Here is a 19,376-nt window from a genome sequence, read left to right as displayed (position 1 = left end):
AAAATTTACGAAGAATATTTCTGGAAAATATGAAAAATACTTGGGCAAAGATCCACCGGAGGGGATGGGCCAGTGGGCCACAAGCCCTGAAGCCGCCGCCCCCCTGGTGGCGGCTACCAAACTTGTGGGGCCCACGTGGCTCTGCCGCGCCCAAACTCAGCTCTATAAATTCACTTCCATCCCAAAAAAAATCAAGAGAGAAGATTTCACCGCGTTTGCGATACGGAAGCGCCGCCACATCCTGTTCTTCATCTGGAGGGCAGATCTGGAGTCCGCTTTGGGCTCCGGAGAGGGGAGATCGTCGCCATCGATATCATCAACCTTCTTCCCTCTCCAATTCCATAAATCTCTTCATCGTTCGTGAGTAATCTATTCGTAGGCTCGCTGGGCGGTGATGAGTAGGATGAGATCTATCATGTAATCGAGTTAGTTTTGATGGGGATTGATCCCAAGTAACCACTATGTTCTAAGATTGATGTCGCCACTACTTTACCATGCTTAATGCTTGTCACTAGGGCCCGAGTGCCATGATTTCAGATCTGAAATTATTATGTTGTCACCAATATATGTGCGTTTTAGATCCGATCTTGCAAGTTGTAGTTACCTACTATGTGTTATGATCCGGCAACCCCGGAGTGACAATAATCGGAACCACTCCCGGTGATGACCATAGTTTGAGGAGTTCATGTGTTCACCAAGTGCTAATGCGTTGTTCCGGTTCTTTATTAAAAGGAGAACCTTAATATCCCGTAGTATCCTTTTGGACCCCGCTGCCATGGGAGGGATGGACAATAGATGTCATGCAAGTTCTTTTCCCTAAGCACGTATGATGACACATGGAATGCATGCCTACATCACATTGACGAACGGGAGCTAGCCACATATCTCTCCGTGTTATAGCTGTTGCATGATGAATATCATCCAAACAAATCACCGACCCATTTCCTACGAGTTTGTCCCACTTCTGCTGTTGTTACTTGTTTTGCTTTGCTGCTGTTACTACTGTTGCTGCTACTGTTACTTGCTGCTGCTGCTACTTGCTACTGTTGTTACTTGCTACTGTTGCTACTTGCTACTGCTGTTACTCGTTACACTGCTGCTAACTGCTACAATAATTGTTCTCCCGACGTTGCCGGGAAAAGACTATTTCCCGTCTACGGGCAACTTCTGGCTACACTGATACAACTGTTAGGAATAGTCTGTCGTCAACAGATCGTTTCTAGCACCGTTGCTATCATACCACTTTGCTACTGATACTTTGCTTGCAGATACTAATCTTTCATGTCTGGTTGAATCTGACACATTCAGCTGCTAATACTTGAGAATATTCCTCCACTTCCTGTCGGGCGAACCAACAAATTTGGGTTGAATACTCTACCCTCGGAAATTGCCGCGAACCCACGCGTTGGTGGGCCATTGCAAGACAATTGCTAATTGTTGAGCAACTCAGAGCAATTATGGCTCCGTTGCTATGGTGGCATCAAGTCTGGAACACGTCAACAACATTTTACTAGTGTCGTTGCCGGGGACTGCTAGCAGGGCCCGAGTGCCCATGTACCCCTTCGGCCTCTATATCTGACCTAGACTATAAATACTCTTCCCTACCTTCGTTTTAGGGTTAGCTAATGTTTAAACAACCTTTTGTTGATCTGAGTGTCGTGGGAATGAACGTGACAGTAGAGGTGTAGGGTACGAAAGGAGAGGGCGGAGTCCTAGCTACGGCAAGCTTGTACGCAAGATGTATGAGTCCAGGCCCCTCTCGTAGAAGTAACAGCCCTACGTCTCACTGCTCGGGAGCTCTTGCAGTATGGAATGCGTGTTACAGGGGGTGTGAACCCTTGTGCTAGTGGTGAGGGGTGGCTTATATAGAGTGCACTACCCCTCATCAAGGTCGAGTATCTAAGGGTTCGATCAATGGAGTTTAAATGTGTACATTACTCATAACGTCCGTAATTAATGATATTTATGATGACCAGCCGAACGCTCGCCTGTTGGCCTCCCTGGAGTGGCTTCGTCTTCTGTGTCGACTGGCTTCTTCCGAGTGCAAGTTGGTTGTTGAGTGAAGGGGAAAATACTCCAAGTGATTTCTTACCAAGTGACTTAAACGTTATGGCTTTCCAGTCGGAATTTTCCTTGTGGCCTTCAAGTCTTTAATGAGGTACCCTTAGATAGGACATCTAGGTCAGGCATGTGACCCTACCCTAGGTACATATCCCCATCTTTAGCCCCCGAATGGATCGAGGTTCTAGTGAGGAAGGGGTCAATGCAGATTCTATCGAGGCATAACAATCTTGAACGTACTTCCGAGCTTAATAGAACTGTGCGTCGACTGAAGTCTTCGTCATTCCCCCTGATCGATTCTGTTGTGAAGCATGTCCGAGTGAACTTAAGCATTGAGGTTGATCCGAGTGGCTAACGAGATCTTGCGATCTGACAGATAACTTCGTCGGGTCTGGATTTCACGGGTTTCGAAATTTCGGTTAGCGCGCGTTGTGCGATAATGACATGACAACTAGGGCAAGTGGGACAGTGGCACCTCGATTATCGCGCTTCGCCACGTATCGTGCCTCCTCTGTTATCGGCATAGACAGAGATCCAGCGGGTCCACCATTTAGTGACTCACTCGGGCAGTTATAAATATGGCCGACGTTAGGGTTGGAGCGGCGCTTTTCTCAGATTCTCCCATGCTTCCTCTCCACCTCTGCCTCGCAGGTGCTGCCTTGACCTGCCTCCATCGCCGCTGCAATGACGAAAGGCAAGACAAGCTAGCTCGATCGCACCAAGAAGGGCGGAAAGTTGAATAAGCCAGGCGTCCGATCTGTGTTGCCGCGAGGGTGGATCCAGGGAGATTTTCTCCCATCAACAGTCCGTAAGGAGGATGTTCTGGAGCTTGTCAAACATGGGATGATAGATAAGAAGTCGTTGAGGCTGTCTGAAGGGGAGCTCGAGTCAGAGCCACGCGAAGGGGAGCGAGTCCTCCTCCTTACTCACATTGAGCGAGGTTTCTCTCTGCCCCCTTATGCTTTCACCAGTGTTTTTCTGCATTACTTTGGTGCACAACTTCATCATCTTCCTCCCAATTCCATCGCGTATCTCGCAACATTCGTCACGCTATGTGAATGCTTTTTGGGTTGTCCTCCTCAGTGGGGACTGTTTAAACACAGCTTCTCTGTGCGGTCCCAAGCAGTGAAGAAAGAAAATCCGAATGATAGTAGGACTCATGTCATTCAGTTGTGGGGTGGTCTGGGGATTCAGAAGAGGAGTAGGAGGACGTATCCTCAAATGACCCTTCCTGAGTCAGTCCGGAACTGGCAGTCGACTTGGTTTTACTGTAATTATATTGCATCTCCAAACATGTCGACTGGTCTTCCCCCATTCACCTTGGAGCGACCGACTGCTCCTAGGACAATAAATGTGTTGGATGAGGAGAAGACTCAGGTAGGGATGTTGGTAAATGAGGTGGTCAACTTGGTTCGTGGCGGAGTGACGGGGATGGACTTCCTTGAAACGTTCCTTGGTCAGCGCGTTCAGCCTCTTTAGGCGAGGGATCATGATATGTGGCAGTACTCAGGCCCTGGGGATTCCACTCGGTCGCACCCGGAGGAGGTTTCTGAAGAAACCGTGGCTCAGTGGGTTAAAAGCATCATCGGAGCCTGCGACAATTCATTAGGAGCCAAGCGGGTCTTGCCTTACTCTCCTGAAAACAAGCCACGGAACCTGGTGCATTATTTCTTTGCAGATTACTTTCATATCTTTGTTGAGTGACTGAATCTTCGACCGACTGACTTTGCTGCTTTCACATCTTGTCGGTGGGGAAAGTGAAGGTGGCAGCATTGATAGTGACTATGCTGAAGACAGCGAGGGGAGTGAAGATGACTTGGGTGAGAGTGAGGAAGAAAACCAGTCTCCTCCGCGTCCCGAGTCTCGATCCAAGCATCGCCATGATCTAGTGGCTACCCTAAGCAAGACCTTAGTGTCCAGCACTAGGAATGTAAAGTGTGATAGAGCCACCACAACTGAATCTACAGAAAAAGCCGCCAAACAACCCAAGCCTGACGATCCTAAGCCTCGGAAGGCTCTGCCGCGAATGAGGATTGTCGTGAGAGTCACTTGAACGTGAGTGTCTATCTCTTTCTTTCTTTTGTCATTATGAGTTTTCATGCCTTTGACAACCGAGTGGAATTTACTTGCCAGAGCTGCTACCTCGGTGACGTCGCGTGCTGGAGATGAAGAAGATCCCATGGACTTGGATGCCGTGGACATGCCTACCTCCCAACTAGGTATGGCAAGTCTTCATTCTGCTCTTCTTTCTAGATGAAATTCGTTGATTTAACTAAATGATATTGTCGACTGACAGCTATGGACGTCATCCTCTTGGATGGCAATGAAGAACTGCGGCGCTCGACTACCAAATTAGCCAAGACCATGCCTGAAACGCTCATGTCGAGTGCTCCTCCAGCCAATTCGATTGTTCTGACTACAGCTCCTCCAACTAGTTTGACTGTTGTGACTATAGTGCCAACTGCGTCTCTTCCGGTAACTCCTATTACCTCTGCTGCAACGCCGACTCCTTCAATGCTTGCATATACTCTGCACCGTGTCCCGGAAGACCAAACTGGAGCTGCTAAAGAGGCCATGATTCAGCCCGAACAGATGATGCAGCGGACAAGAGAGGCATATGAGGCTAGCAAGTTGGCGTACGATGCCAGTTCAGCGCTTCAATCTAACGTTCGACTAAGTGCAATTGTAAGTTCGTTTCCGATTGAATCTTGTACATCTTGACTTTGCACCCACTTTGTGTTTTCTTGTGTCGTATGGTTGCTTGTTTCTGATCCACTAAGGGCACGCTGAGTGAACCCATTGCGTGTAGTCCTAGAGACTGCTGTCGAGTGCTTGCATCACCTTGGGTCTGATTGGAAGAGAGTATCTTATCTTTTTTTGACTCGGCCAAGCCGGACATGGTCGGCGGTTTTGTATCCAGTGGGGGCATGATGATTGCACCCACTAGGTGTAGTCCCTGAGACCATTGTCGAGTGCTTGCATCGGCAGAGGTCTGATTGGAAGAAACACTCTTCTTTCTTTTCTTTTTTTGGCTAGGCCAGCCGGACCTGGCCAAGTGGTTTTGTATCCAGTGGGGGCACGCTGAGTGCACCCACTGGGTGTAATCCCTGAGACTATTGTTGATCGTTTACAAAGGGCAATAGTCTTAATAACTTGGACGCATGGTCCTTTTTGTACTTAGAGTACTTTAGGGGAGTGTGGGTGTGAGCGACGGGCCGCCATTCGGTCGACTCACTACACTTATCCACTCGAGAGTGGAAAAATATTAGTGTCGACTAAACTATTTCTTTGATGTTTTAAGAAAACCTATGAGATTGGAGTCAAGTATGCGAAATTGGAATCAGAGAAGAACCAGCTTCAGCTGGATCTAGAAGTGACGGCAAATGACTTGAATGTCTTGAAGAAAGTACTCAAGGACAAGGACAAGGTCCTCGTGGAATCTAAGGAGAGATCTGAGGCTGCTGACAAGAAGCTCTTGGAAATCGGCCAGGTGGAAGAAGAGAACACCAGGCTGAAGAAAGAACGACTCGAATGAGGGAAAACGCTTGAGAAGATGGTGAAAAGGGGAAACGCCATGGAAAAGTATCTGAAGGACTTCTTGGGCAAAATGCTCGGGAGAGTTACTGGTATGTTTTTTTGACTGAGTGGATCTCTTCGAACTTTACCGAATGAATTGTGGCTGGCTATTCATTTTAACTTCACATAGAATTCTACCAATACTTTGATAAGGAGACTGAAGAGGTGGAGCCATATCTGGACCCTATCAAGTTGCATGTTGCAGATGACGTGTCCATGGATATGTTTCGCCTCAACGCTCATCTCTTGAAGGTCCAAGGGTACATCACCCGACTGCGAGCCGCATTGGGGAAGGTCGACAAGGAGTTGTGGCATGAAGACACCGTCCACACTGATCTGGAGTCAATAATGAGCCACTTGGACCAGATTCCAAACAGGGTGCAGGCGTGGAAGAAGTCTGCCGCACGCTGTGGACCCTACGTGACCCTTTCGCTTGTCCGAGTCCATTGCAAAGAAGCTAGAGAAGATAAGTTCAAGGCGTTCCATGGGGCTAATACGAAGTATCTCCATTTTGAGGACTTCATGGAGACCTTCATCGACGCGGCAACTCGCATTGCTGATGGGATCGACCTTGACATCTTCGTTGAGCCTGCGAGTCCCGGTGAGGCTTCAGAAGGAACTTTGATTACCGTCCCAACTTTAATTCACCTCGGTATGTCGAGTATTAATGTATCCGTTAAAACTACGTTCGGGTGTTGAACCCGAGTACTTTCATCTCGATGGACGACTTTAATCCATGCTGGATTTCTTTGAATTTATTCGCATTTGGCTGAGTTTGTTTGGTTTTACAATGTTCTCGACATTCGAGGAAACTCCTTACTTAAGCGAAATTTATTTTGCAGTTAAGTGTCGAGTGGAATTTAACTTAGGCGAAGACTGATTCGTTGCTAAGTTCACGAGTGAATAGGTTGATATTCACTTGGAGGTAGTTTTAACTTTGGCGAATACATGTTTGCAGCTAAGCCTCCGAGTGACAGGATTGCTCCTCACTCGGAGTGTGTTTTCTATTTAGTCGCAGTCTGGTTCGCGGCTAAGTCCTCGAGTGAATAGGTTGCTATTCACTCGGGAGGATTTTTAACTTAGGCGAAAACATGTTTGCAGCTAAGTCCCCAAGTGAGAGGATTGCTCTTCACTAGGAGTATATTTTAAACTCACGTGAAGGCTGGTTCGCAGCTAAGCAGCCGAGTGAATAAGTTGCTATTCACTAGGAAGGGTTTTTAATTTTGGCGAAAATATGTTCGCAGCTAACCTCCGGAGTGAGAGGATTGCTCTTCACTCGGACTTGTTTTTATTCTTAGGCGAAGAGTAGTTCGCAGCTAAGCCCCCGAGTGAGAGGATTGCTCTTCAATCAGAGTAGTTTTTATACTTAGGCGAAGACTGGTTCGCAGCTAAGCCCCCAAGTGAGAGGATTGCTCTTCAATCGGAGTATATTTTAAACTTGGGAGAAAGTTGGTTCGCGGCAAAGCACCCGAGTGAATAGGTTTCTATTCACTCGGAAGGGTTTTTAATTTAGGCAAAATCATGTTCGCCGCCAAGCCCCGAGTGAGAGGATTGCTCTTCACTCGGAATATATTTTAAACATAGGCGAAGGCTGGTTCGCTCCTAAGCACCCGAGTGAATAAGTTGATATTCACTCGGAAGGGTTTTTAACTTAGGTGAAAATATGTTCGCAGCTAAGCCCGCGAGTGAGAGGGTTGCTCTTCACTCGGAGTAGTTTTCATACTTAGGCGAAGACTGATCCGCAACTAAGCCCCCGAGTGATAGGATTGCTCTTCACTCGGAGTAGTTTTTATACTTAGGCGAAGATTGGTTCGCAGCTAAGCCCCTGAGTGATAGGATTGCTCTTCACTCATAGTAGTTTTTATACTTAGGTGAAGACTGGTTTGCAGCTAAGCCCCAGAGTGAGAGGATTGCTCTTCACACGGAGTATATTTTCAACTTAGGCGAAGACTGGTTCGCAGCTAAACCCCCGAGTGAATTGGTTGCTATTCACTCGGAAGGGTTTCTAACTTAGGCGAAAACATGTTCGAAACTAAGCCCCCGAGTGAGAGGATTGTTCGTCAGTCGGAGTATATTTTGAGTGTGAAATTGCTCGATCAGAATTAACAAAAACTATAGGAATCATGACTTTGACAAGCAACATTGTTCATAAAAACTCTCTTACACTAGTATAAAAGAGGGCTTTGGTCCACCTGATGGAATCCCATTAGTCTCGGTTCACATACGAACCGGGACCCATGGGGGCATCGGTCCCGGTTCGTGAGGCCAGGGCGCCGGCCGGGCCTCGTGAGCCATTGGTCCCGGTTCGTCTGGCCCCTTTGGTCCCGGTTCCAGACACGAACTGGGACGAATGTGCCTCGCTCCTGGCCCACAACAATTGGTCCCGGTTTTTGGTTGGAACCTGGACCAAATGTTGTCCTTCACTCCCGGTTCCGTCCTCAAACCTGGACCAATGCTTGGCCTATATATACCACCTGACCGCGAGCAGAGCAGTGCACTGCTTTGTTTTTTTTTGGCCGGCCGTGGGAGAGCTTTGTGGTGCTCTAGCTCACCTCCTATGCACATGAGGTGTTCGATGAAATGCCCAAGCCACACTTAAGCTTTCTCCTCTTGAAGCTCCTGATCCAAGCTCCATTTTCCTCTAGTTTTGTGTTGCTTTGACGGTCCATCTGTGTCCCGTCCATGTCCTCACCGCTGTCGATCGCCTGCGTCCATCTCGGCGTCAGCACTACCGTGGTTAGTCTCTTCTTCTTATCTTCTTTCTAAAAGAAAAAAGTTCTTAGAATTAGATAGATACTTGTGTAATTTTCTTAATTCTATTATTGTTTGTTATTATATAGTGTGATGGTTTTGGTATCCGGCTCCGTTGGCCCTCGTCCTGACTATAATTTGGATGTGGTATATAGTATCTTTTATAACTATTTATTTTATTTAGTTTTATGACAATTATGACGACCAACGTGACATATATTTTTTAATCTAGGAGGTATGTGAACCGGAAATTCCAACCCACATAAAAATTCTTGTCGAGAAGTTAAATTTGGTTGAAAAAGAAAACTATTACTTGAAAGAAAAATTACAAAGAGTTGAAGAGGAGAAGATGATATTGGAGTTGGATGTTGCTGAGGTGCGTGACGATCACAAGATCAAGATGAATACAATGTGCTTGAGAATTAGAAACATTAGAAAATATGTCATGCATACTAAGGCTTGGTATCGTTATGCCGTTGGATCAATTTGTAGCTTAGTTGCGGTTATGATCGCATTTGTTGTTGCATTTAAATTTAGTAGTTTCAATATATGTTCTAATTAGATGCTCTATAGAACTATATGTTGTTCAATAATGTGAACTATGTAAGAACATTATGTATTTATTTTGATCACTACTATACTTTGGCTTTAATGTGATAATGAATTTCTATTAATTTGGTCAGTTCTCTATTCATGATATGTTGTAATGGTTTTTAATACACACACCCATGTGGAAAAAATGAAATAAGTTCGAAAAAATGAAATGCCTTTTGTAACAGATGAGTTTTCGTACGAAACCCTCATACTTCGAAAGAGATTGTCCGATTTGTACACGAAGCGCATCCATTTTTTCCGGCAACCCTCTCAACTTTTTAGCACATAATATGTGGGTGAAATGATGATACCATGCCAACTTTCAACCTATTAAGATTTCATTTGTAGTGCTTTTCTATTTCTGGGTCATTTAGCTCCAAAAAATCAGTATAAGCATGAAAATATGAAATAAAGTCAGAAAGTGTTAAATATTGATGATGTGGCCTTGAATGGTTCATTTTGAACACACAAAAAGTCTAGAGTTCAAATAAGTTACAAAAAATGAAATGCCTTTTGTAAGAGATGACTTTTTACATGAAACCCTCATACTTCGAAAGAGATTGTCCGATTTGTACACGAAGTGCATCTAGTTTTTGCAGCAACCCTCTCAACTTTTTAGCACATGCTATGTGGGTGAAATGATGATACCATGCCAACTTTCAACCTATTAAGAGTTCATTTATAGTGCTTTTCATTTTCTGGGTCATTTAGATCCAGAAAATCAGTAAAAGCATGAAAAATACCAAATGAAGTCAAAAAGTGTTGAAAATTGATGGTGTGGCCTTGAATGGTTCATTTTGAACACACAAAAAGTCTGGAGTTCAAATAAGTTCGAAAAAATTAAATGCCTTCTCTAATAGATGAGTTTTCGATTGAAACCCTCATACTTCGAAAGAGATTGTCCGATTTGTACACGAAGTGCATCCAGTTTTTGCGGCAACCCTCTCAACTTTTTAGCACATGCTATGTGGGTGAAATGGTGATACCATGCCAACTTTCAACCTACTAAGTGTTCATTTGTAGTGCTTTTTATTTTCAGGGTCATTTAGCTCCAAAAAAAAGGTAAAAGCATGAAAAATACCAAATGAAGTCAGAAAGTGTTGAAAATTGACGGTGTGGCCTTGAATGGTTCATTTTGAACACACAAAAAGTCTGGAGTTCAAATAAGTTCGAAAAAATGAACTACCTTTTCTAGCGATTAGTTTTCGTATGAAACCCTCATACTTCGAAGAGATTATCCGATTTGTACACGAAGTGCATCCAGTTTTTGCGGCAACCCTCTCAACTTTTTAGCACATGCTATTTGGGTGAAATGGTGATACCATGCCAACTTTCAACCTATTAAGAGTTCATTTGTAGTGCTTTTTATTTTCTGGGTCATTTAGCTACAAAAAATTGGTAAAAGCATGAAAAATACCAAATGAAGTCAGAAAGTGTTGAAAATTAATAATGTGGCCTTGAATGGTTCATTTTGAACACGCAAAAAGTCTGGAGTTCAAATAAGTTCAAAAAAATGAAATACCTTTTGTAAGTGATGAGTTTTTGTATGAATCGCTCATACTTTGAAAGAGATTGTCCAATTTGTACATGAAGTGCATCCAGTTTTTGCGGCAACCCTCTCAACTTTTTAGCACATGCTATGTGGGTGAAATGATGATACCATGCCAACTTTCAACCTACTAAGAGTTCTTGAATCATGTGAAGAATAATAGATCTTGTTGGCCTTTTTTGAATCATGTTGAATCATGTGAAGAATAATAGATCTTGTTCGCATATCTTGAATCATGTCGAATCATGTGAAGAATTGTTTTTGTTGGAATTTGTTGAATTATGTCGAATCATGTTGAATTATGTCGAATCATGTGAAGAATTGATCTTCTTGGAATTTCTTGAATCATGTCGAATCATGTCGCATCGTGACGAATCATGTGAAGAATAATAGATCTTGTTGGCATTTCTTGAATCATGTCGAATCATGTGAAGAATAGATCTTGTTGGAATTTCTTGAATTATGTGAAGAATATTTCTTGTTGGAATTTCTTGAATCATGTCGAATCATGTGGAATCATGTCGAATCATGTGAAGAATAGATCTTGTTGACATTTCTGGAATCATGTCGAATCATGTGAAGAATAGATCTTGTTTGGCATTTCTTGAATCACGTCGAATCATGTGAAGAATAGATCTTGTTGGAATTTCCTGAATCATGTTGAATCATGTGAAGAATAGATCTTGCTGGAATTTCTTGAATCATGTAGAATCATGTGAATCATATATCTTGTTGGAATTTCTTGAATCATGTCGAATCATATCGAACATTTGAATAATAGATCTTGTTGGCATTTCTTGAATCATGTCGAATCATGCGGAGCCTTGTGAAGAACCACATGATCTTGCCGGTCTTGAACAAATCCTCGAGCTTGAGGAAGACCTTGACGCGGGACTTCTTGTCCGTCTTCTTGGTCGAGTCCTTCCGGATCACGTTCTTCGGGTATTTTGCCAGGCCGGCGACCAGCTAGTGCCCATAGGGGCGGTCGCGGGTGCCCTCCTCGAACACGCGCACGATCAACGCCTTCTTCCCGGTGTACCTGCGCTGTAGCAGGATCACCGCTTTGCCCGGCTTCAGGAACTTCACCATCTACCTTTTTGGTGGTACTTCACCAAGCACTTGGGACGTGGCAGGCACAGGACATTCTTGTCGGTTTGTGGCACCAACCATGACCAAAGACTTCCGTTCGTGTCGGTTGATGGTACAAACCGGGACCGAAGACAGCCTTTAGTGTCGGTTTGCGCCACAAACCAGGACTAAAGGTCTCTTTTTCCCGCACGTTAGGCTGCTGAAAATTGATCTTTAGCCCCGGTTTGTTCCTCAAACCGGGACAAGAGGTTTTCGCATATAAGGCGGGAGTTGTCGAATTTTCCACAACCTCTCCAATTTGCCCCGCGCCGCTGCCGCCGATCCATTCCTCCTCCTCCGCGTCGCCACCCCAGAGCTCGTCATCGTCGAGGCCCCCGAGCCCGTCGTAGTTGCCACCCCCGAGCCCGTCGTTCTCGCCGCCCCCGAGCCGTCGTTGTCGCCGCCCTCGCCCCAAGCTCGTCGGCGTCGCCGCCCCCGAGCCCGTCGCCGTCGCTGCCCCGAGCCCGTCGCCGCCCAAAGCCCGTCACTGACCTCGACCCCGACCTCGACCCCGACACCGACCCAAACCTCTGGTGAAAGATCCCCATATCCCCATGCATAGGGTTCTTGCTAGGATATGATTCTTGTATATTTGCAAAATATTTGCTCAAGCCCAGAATGTTGTTGTGGAAATATTTGCAGAATATATATATATTGTGTTTTATTGTTGTATATTTGGTGTCATACTTGCATGTTGAGAAAAATAGGTAGTGGGCGCTAGCTAAATTCAAATCAGATAATTATTGTATAAATGATAACTAGAAAATAAAACATTAAACAATAAGAAAATTTTCTTATAGGAATTTGTCTCGACATCGACGATGCCCGGCCCACATCCTCGTCGTCGAGTGGTCAGCGAGAGCCTGCTTGATACACGCCAGCATGTCCGGGACTGGGCTCCGCCAGGCTGGCACTGGGAGGTGCTACCTTCCGGGGGGCAAACAATAGTGAGGAATCCGGGTCACATCGTTGACCCGGAGCTTCTTTGGTGGCGGTCGCGTGGGCCATTATCGGTGCCTAGGGAGCTGGCCCCCACGGAGGTGGTACGTCGCCGTGTCACAAAGGAGGACGAGCTTGTCGGTCGCTACATGGCTGCGTTGGATGCCATGTTCTCCAATACCTGGCAGGTTCTCCATGGACATCACCCGAGCTATGATCCGGTGATGGTTCCTTATCTTTGGGTTGCCACCGCCTGCACCGTGAGACGTCAACTAGGTTTTTTCAGTGATATTGTATGATAATATTCGATATGTATTAGTGATAATATCGGTTATATTTCGGTTTGTCGTTGCTCCTTGTATGACTTCCATGAGTTGTTAAATGAGTAAGACGATGATGAGTTATATGTCATTTATTTTATGTATGGAACGGGTTGACTTTAGGTGTCGTGATGGTCGCTTCTCCTTCTTTTCCTTGTGTGCTAGATAGAGGAAGAATCCTGACTGTTGTCGTGGGGGTCACTTATCCTTCTTTTCCTTGTGCTACATATTTGTAATGCACTAGGGAAAGAAGGAGTAGCGACCATCACCGACGATCGAAATATCAGAGGGAGTGTCCACGATATACGTGAGATGAGAGTTTAGGAAGGAAAGAATCTACACACCTAAAGTCACCACGTTGCATATTGAGTAATAGTGGTGTGTGTGTTGATCAGTTTTAGGAAGGAAATGTCTAACGACGAAAGGAAATTCGCTAGGTGCGAATACTGCCAGGACGAGCGCAGCTTGTGCGACATGCCTCACCTAGTTGATGATAGGCGCTTCAGCATCATGCTGGATGAGGACTTCGATGTGGATACAGTAAGTCACAACGATAAGTCTTTTTTTGTAATTAAGCATGACCTCTTTTGCTTCGACTTATAATTTTTATTTTTTTACTATTCTTGTATCATATTCCCTGCCATGCAAGAATTTGTCGTGGATAAGATTGGTTTTAGTACTGAAAAAACTATGGAGGTAAAGAGAGTTCACTTGAGGACCGAGCATGGTTATGCTTTTGTCATAAAGTTCTACAATGCAGACACCTACTCCTATTTTGAATGCACAAATTGGCAAGCACTATGCAAGTCTTATGCATTTGAGCCTAATATGCTTATCATCTTCGATATTCGTCCGGAAGATGAAACTGAAGGTAATATCGACATCTGGGTCGATGTGCAAACGCCTCCAGTTCTACCATTATGTGAGTTTCTCAACCATATTTATTAGGTAATTTATACTGTTTATTTAAAAATAGTTGACAACTTATTTCCATTGACAACTTATTTTCGTTCTTCAAAAAATGTACGGAAGATGGTAGACAAAACCTATTACTACAATGATGAAGCGGAATTAACTTGTAAGGAGAAACATCATCTTGTCGCATTTATCAATGATCTTGAGAATTACAATACCTATCAGCAAACTCCCCCACATTATGGTCAATACGTGCCACTGGTGCACGTGGTGAACTATGGTAACATGCATGGAGATTGCATGCTAAGATTTCTACTATTACAACATCCGTGCATCTTTTGCATAAATTCTTGTAAAACTAAACTACATTGCTAGCTACAAAGTTAATACTATGTTTTTCAACAGAAAATCCTGCAAGATTGTGTGCCTCATCTGATGTTTCCAAGAGGTCGCATTGATGTTATGAGCATACGACCAACACGGCCAGGTCAGCCTAGGTATCTTCATCACTCATGTCCATACCGGATTTCTAAAATCGATGAAATGACAATCAAAGATTGGAAAAAATGTTTGGTCAATCGTAGAGACCTACTTGGAAGCAACATTGTGCGTAGGCCAAGAATGGGAGACAAGATGATCTACATTCTCCATAATGGAGAGTCAGGGCCCATCTTGTTTTATGATATTCTACCTAAAAGAGGGTAGAGTAGGTCCTATGAGAGAGGAGTAGGTCTTAGGTACAATGTGTTATTATGTTCTACAATGTGTTATAGTTGATGATGAGGAGGAGGAGTTGTGATTATGACTAGTAACCAACTTTTTTTATATATATGATGTCTCATTGGCAAAAATGATGATTAAATAGTGTTGGTGGCAATGACTCTGATGATTATTAGCTATAGTGATGCAATAGTTTTTATATTAATATGATGATGATGTTGATCATGATTATCATGATAATTTGTTATTATGATCATGATTGGTTATTATATCATTTTAGGAAGGAAAACGGATTAGATTCATGTGTGGATGAATCTTCGACATTGGGTTCATTAGCCCAGATGTTGTAAATGAATGGTCGGTACGCCACAATACCTAAGAGATCAAGGATAACTTGCTAAAGTCATTACTTCTACATCATAGAGAAAGAGAGGAGACTTCTCTCTATTAGCTAGCTAACACAATATGAAACCCTTAAATTAACCCTCCAAAACCCCCAACATACCCTCCCCCCCCCCATTCAAAAAAATCACCTCCTGGTCCCGGTTGGTATTTCCAACCGGGACTATAGGCCCTCTTGCCTGGGCTCCCCGCAGAGGCCACGTGGAGGCCCTTCTGTCACAGTTGGTAAAGGAAATGGGACTAAGCATTTTGGGCTTTAGTCCCGACCATTTAGTCCCGGTTCAAGAACCGGGACTAATGGGCCTCTGGAACCGGGACAAATGGGCTATTTTCTACTAGTGTTATTACATCAAACCAATCAGTTGTCAAGCATAAAAACATCGGAGTAGGTCTGCATTCCAAGCTCGGGGTTTGTCGGCTCCCTTCTTGAGGTTGTAAAGGTGGTAAGCTCCATTACTTAGTACCCTGGTGACGACGAATGGTCCTTCCCACGTAGGGGCAAGCTTGTGAGGTCGCTGTTGATCCACTCAGAGCACCAGATCGCCTTTGTGGAACGCCCGACTCCTGACATGCCTCGCATGGAAGCGGCGTAGATCATGTTGGTATACAGTCGACCGAACCAAGGCCAGTTCACGCTATTCTTCCAAGAGATCTACTTTGCCATGTCGCGCATGTTCAGCCTTAGCTTCTCAATATAAATCCACACGGGGAGAATTGTGAAGGAGATCACTCGGCAGGACGGCTTCATCTCCATACACCAAGAAGAAGGGTGTGCGTCCACTCGACCGATTGGGAGTTGTTCTCAAGCCCCACAGAACAAATGGTATTCAGTTCCAAATCTCCCATGAGTCGAGGTTTCAATCCTTGAAGGATAAGGCCATTTGCCCGCTCAGCTTGTCCATTGGTTTGGGGGTGTGCGATAGACGCATAATCCACCCGGGGTCCTTGAGCAAAGCAAAGCCGTCTGAACTCTTCCCAGTCGAAGTTAGAAATTATTGTCTGTTATGATGTTGTGGGGAACTCCGTACCAAAATGTTATTTCCTTCATGAACTTGATGGCGGTGCGCGATTCCAACTTCTTTATCAGCTTGGCTTCGATCCATTTAGTGAACTTGTCGACTGCAACAAGAAGGTGTGTGAATCCACTCTAGCCCATTTGGAATGGGGCGACCATATCCAAACCCCAAACAGCAAATGGCGAGACGAGTGGGATGGTCTTCAAGGCAGACGCAGGCTTGTGAGTCAAGTTAGAATAGAATTGGGAGCCTCCAAAGTGATCAACGATATCTTTGGCCATCTCATTAGAGCGCGGCCAGAAGAACCTAGCTCGGTATGCTTTGGCGACAATGGTGTGAGAGGACGCGTGATGACCACGGGTCCCCGAGTGGATTTCCTCCAGGATCAGTCGGCTCTCCTTAGGGGAGATGCACCGTTGAGCTACGCTAGTAACACTTTCTCTGTAAGTTGATCTCCCATCACAGTAAAAGCCTTTGATCTGCGGACAATCTTCTTAGCTTCAACTTCGTCTTCTGGGAGTTCTCGCCTAAGGATGTATGCAATGTATGGTACTGTCCAATCGGGCGTGATCACCAGAATTTCCATAACCAAATCAACGACTGGTGGAACATCAATATCAGTCAGATTGGAGGTGCTTATCGGTTGTGAGGGCTCTTCAGTGAAAGGATCCTCTTGCGTCGAAGGAATATGTAAGTGTTCGAGGAACACATTGCTAGGGACAGGTTTTCGAGTAGACCCAATCTTGGCTAGTTCATCAGCTGCTTGATTTTTCAATCGGGGAACATGGTGCAGTTCCAGACCTTCAAACTTCTTTTCCATCTTCCTTACTGCGTGACAATATCCCGTCATGGCGGGGTTTTTGACATCCCATTCCTTCATCACTTGATTGACCACCAGATCTGAGTCGTTGTACACCATCAAGCGTCGAACGCCAAGTGAGATGGCCATACGCAACCCGTAGAGGAGGGCCTCATATTCAGCCTCGTTGTTGGGGGGATCAAAATGAATCTGGAGAACATAGTTGAGCTTGTTGCCTTTTGGGAACACCAGTACCACACCAGCACCGGACCCATTCAACATTTTGGAGCCATCAAAGAACATAGTCGAGTGTGTCGAGTAAATTTGAGCTGGTTGATGTTGTTCCACCCAGTCGGCCATGAAATCAGCAAGCGCTTGAGACTTGATAGCTTTCTTTGCCTCGAACTTGATGTCAACATATAACAGCTCGATGGCCCATTTAGCCACACGACCAGATGCGTCCCAATTGTTAAGAATCTCTGACAGTGGGGCATCACTGACGACTGATACCGAATGGTCTTCAAAGTAAGGTGACACCTTCTTTGCTGATAAATATATTCCATAAAGGAGTTTCTAGTAATGAGGATACCTTGGCTTCAATGGGTCAGTACTTCAGAAATGTAGTAGACTGGCCACTGGACTTTTTAAGCTTTGCCTTCCTCTTCTCGCTCGACAGTGAGAGCTGTAATGATGACTTGATTAGTAGCTGCGATGCATAGGAGCAGTGGTTCTTTGCTGTATGGAGCAGCAAGCACCGACTAGGTGGAAAGCAGGGCTTTTAGCTCGACAAACTCTGCTTCTGCCTCGTCATGCCATTCGAACACATCACACTTTTTCATGAGTCGGTACAAAGGCAATGCCTTCACACTGAGACGAGAGATGAACCGAATCAGCGCCTCCAAGCAGCCTATGAGCCTGTGGACATCGTGCACATGCACAGGGATTTTCACTTGGACGATGCTTCTGATCTTCTCGGGGTTGACATCGATCCCAGTTTCGAAAACGAGGAAAACGAGTAACTTGCCGCGAGGGACTCCAAAAGTGCACTTAGCTGGATTCAGTTTGATATCGTACTTTCTTAGGTTGGTGAATGTCTCTACCAGGTAAGTCGGTAGGTCGAAACCTTTGCGAGACTTGACCACAGTATCATCCATGTATGCTTCAACATTCCTACTGATTTCATCAAGCAGGCACTTCTGGATCATACGCATGAAAGTGGTCCTTGCATTCTTCAAACCAAAAGGCATGGTGATATAGTGTTGGGCAACGTACTAATTTCAAAAATTTCTTACGTCATGCAAGGATCTATCTATTGAGAAACCAGAAACGAGCAAAGAGGTAGAGCGTCTTCTTACCTTTGAAGATCGCTAAGCGTAAGCGTTGCTAGAATACGTTTGATGGAGTCGTACTCGGAGCGATTCATATTGCGGTGGATCCTGATCTATGCACCGAACAACGGTGCCTCTGCGTTCAACACATGTGCAGCCGGGTGACGTCTCCAATGCCTTGATCCATCAAGGAGGGAGGAGATGTTAAGGTAGAGCTCCCGCAGCACGACGGCGTGGTGACGGTGGAGCTGCGTGGTACTCCGACAGGGCTTCGCCAAGCACTACGGAGGACGAGGAGGAGGAGGAGTAGGGTTGCACCGTGGGGAGAGGCAATTGTTGTCTCAAATCAGCCGAAAACCCTCACTATATATAGGAGGAGAGGAAGGAGGGTGCCCACCCTAAGGGTGCGACAGGCCTAGAGGGTTTTGGGCGGCGGCAAAGGTGGTGGAGGTGCCCTAGGGTGGGCTGTGACAACCCGATACCGACGCCCCAAAAGATTCCCCTTTATTCCCTTTTCGTCGTGTGATTATTTTATTTGTCGCCTCATCATCGCATCATTCGCATCATCTGCATTGCATCGGCATCCCCGTTGCCGCCAGTTTTCAAACTTGCATCCGTTAGTAGTTGCTGGTTCACGTCGTTGTCCATTCTGAGCCCGACCACACACGCACGCGCCCGCGGTATCATCAAAACCCTGTTTTAAATGTGTGTATAAAACTTTCTCTGATTGGGTTGTAACTTGGTGTGCGGTCGAAAATAGTTGTAGCTAGGCCGCCTGTCAACTTTCGTCGCAATCGGAGTCCGTCTAGTACCCGAACGGTCAACCGTAGCGGCACCGTATTCGGTCTATAGTCCGACGTCTTTTGATATTTTAAATCTCATTGTCGGGTTGCCCGTTTTCCCTCTCGTCTCCAGATAAGTACTCTACACGGCCACTTAGCCAGTCCCGCGTTCGGAATTGTTCGAATCCGACCGCGCGCTTGAAACCGGGGCGGAATTCTACTAAACCTAGCCCCCTTATAGACCCCCCCCCCCCCCCGTGCATTTTAGACAGCAAACGGAATTCCCCTCGGGATCCACGCCCCTAACCCTAGCCTCCCGCCTCTCTCTCTCCTCCGACCAGCCTCCAGCCGCCGCGGGCCCGCCCGAGCCCATCCGAGGCCCGCCGGGTCCGGATCCAACGCCGCCGCTCGTGTCCGCCTCTGAGCTCCGTGCAGCATCCTCCTCCCGAGCAACCTTCGCCGCCGGGAGCCCTTGCCGCCACCTCGGTTCCGCAGC

The sequence above is a fragment of the Hordeum vulgare genome, chromosome 5H (genome assembly GCF_904849725.1).
Source record: "Hordeum vulgare subsp. vulgare chromosome 5H, MorexV3_pseudomolecules_assembly, whole genome shotgun sequence".
NCBI classification, from domain to species: Eukaryota; Viridiplantae; Streptophyta; class Magnoliopsida; order Poales; family Poaceae; genus Hordeum; species Hordeum vulgare.
This window is presented reverse-complemented; position numbering follows the sequence as displayed.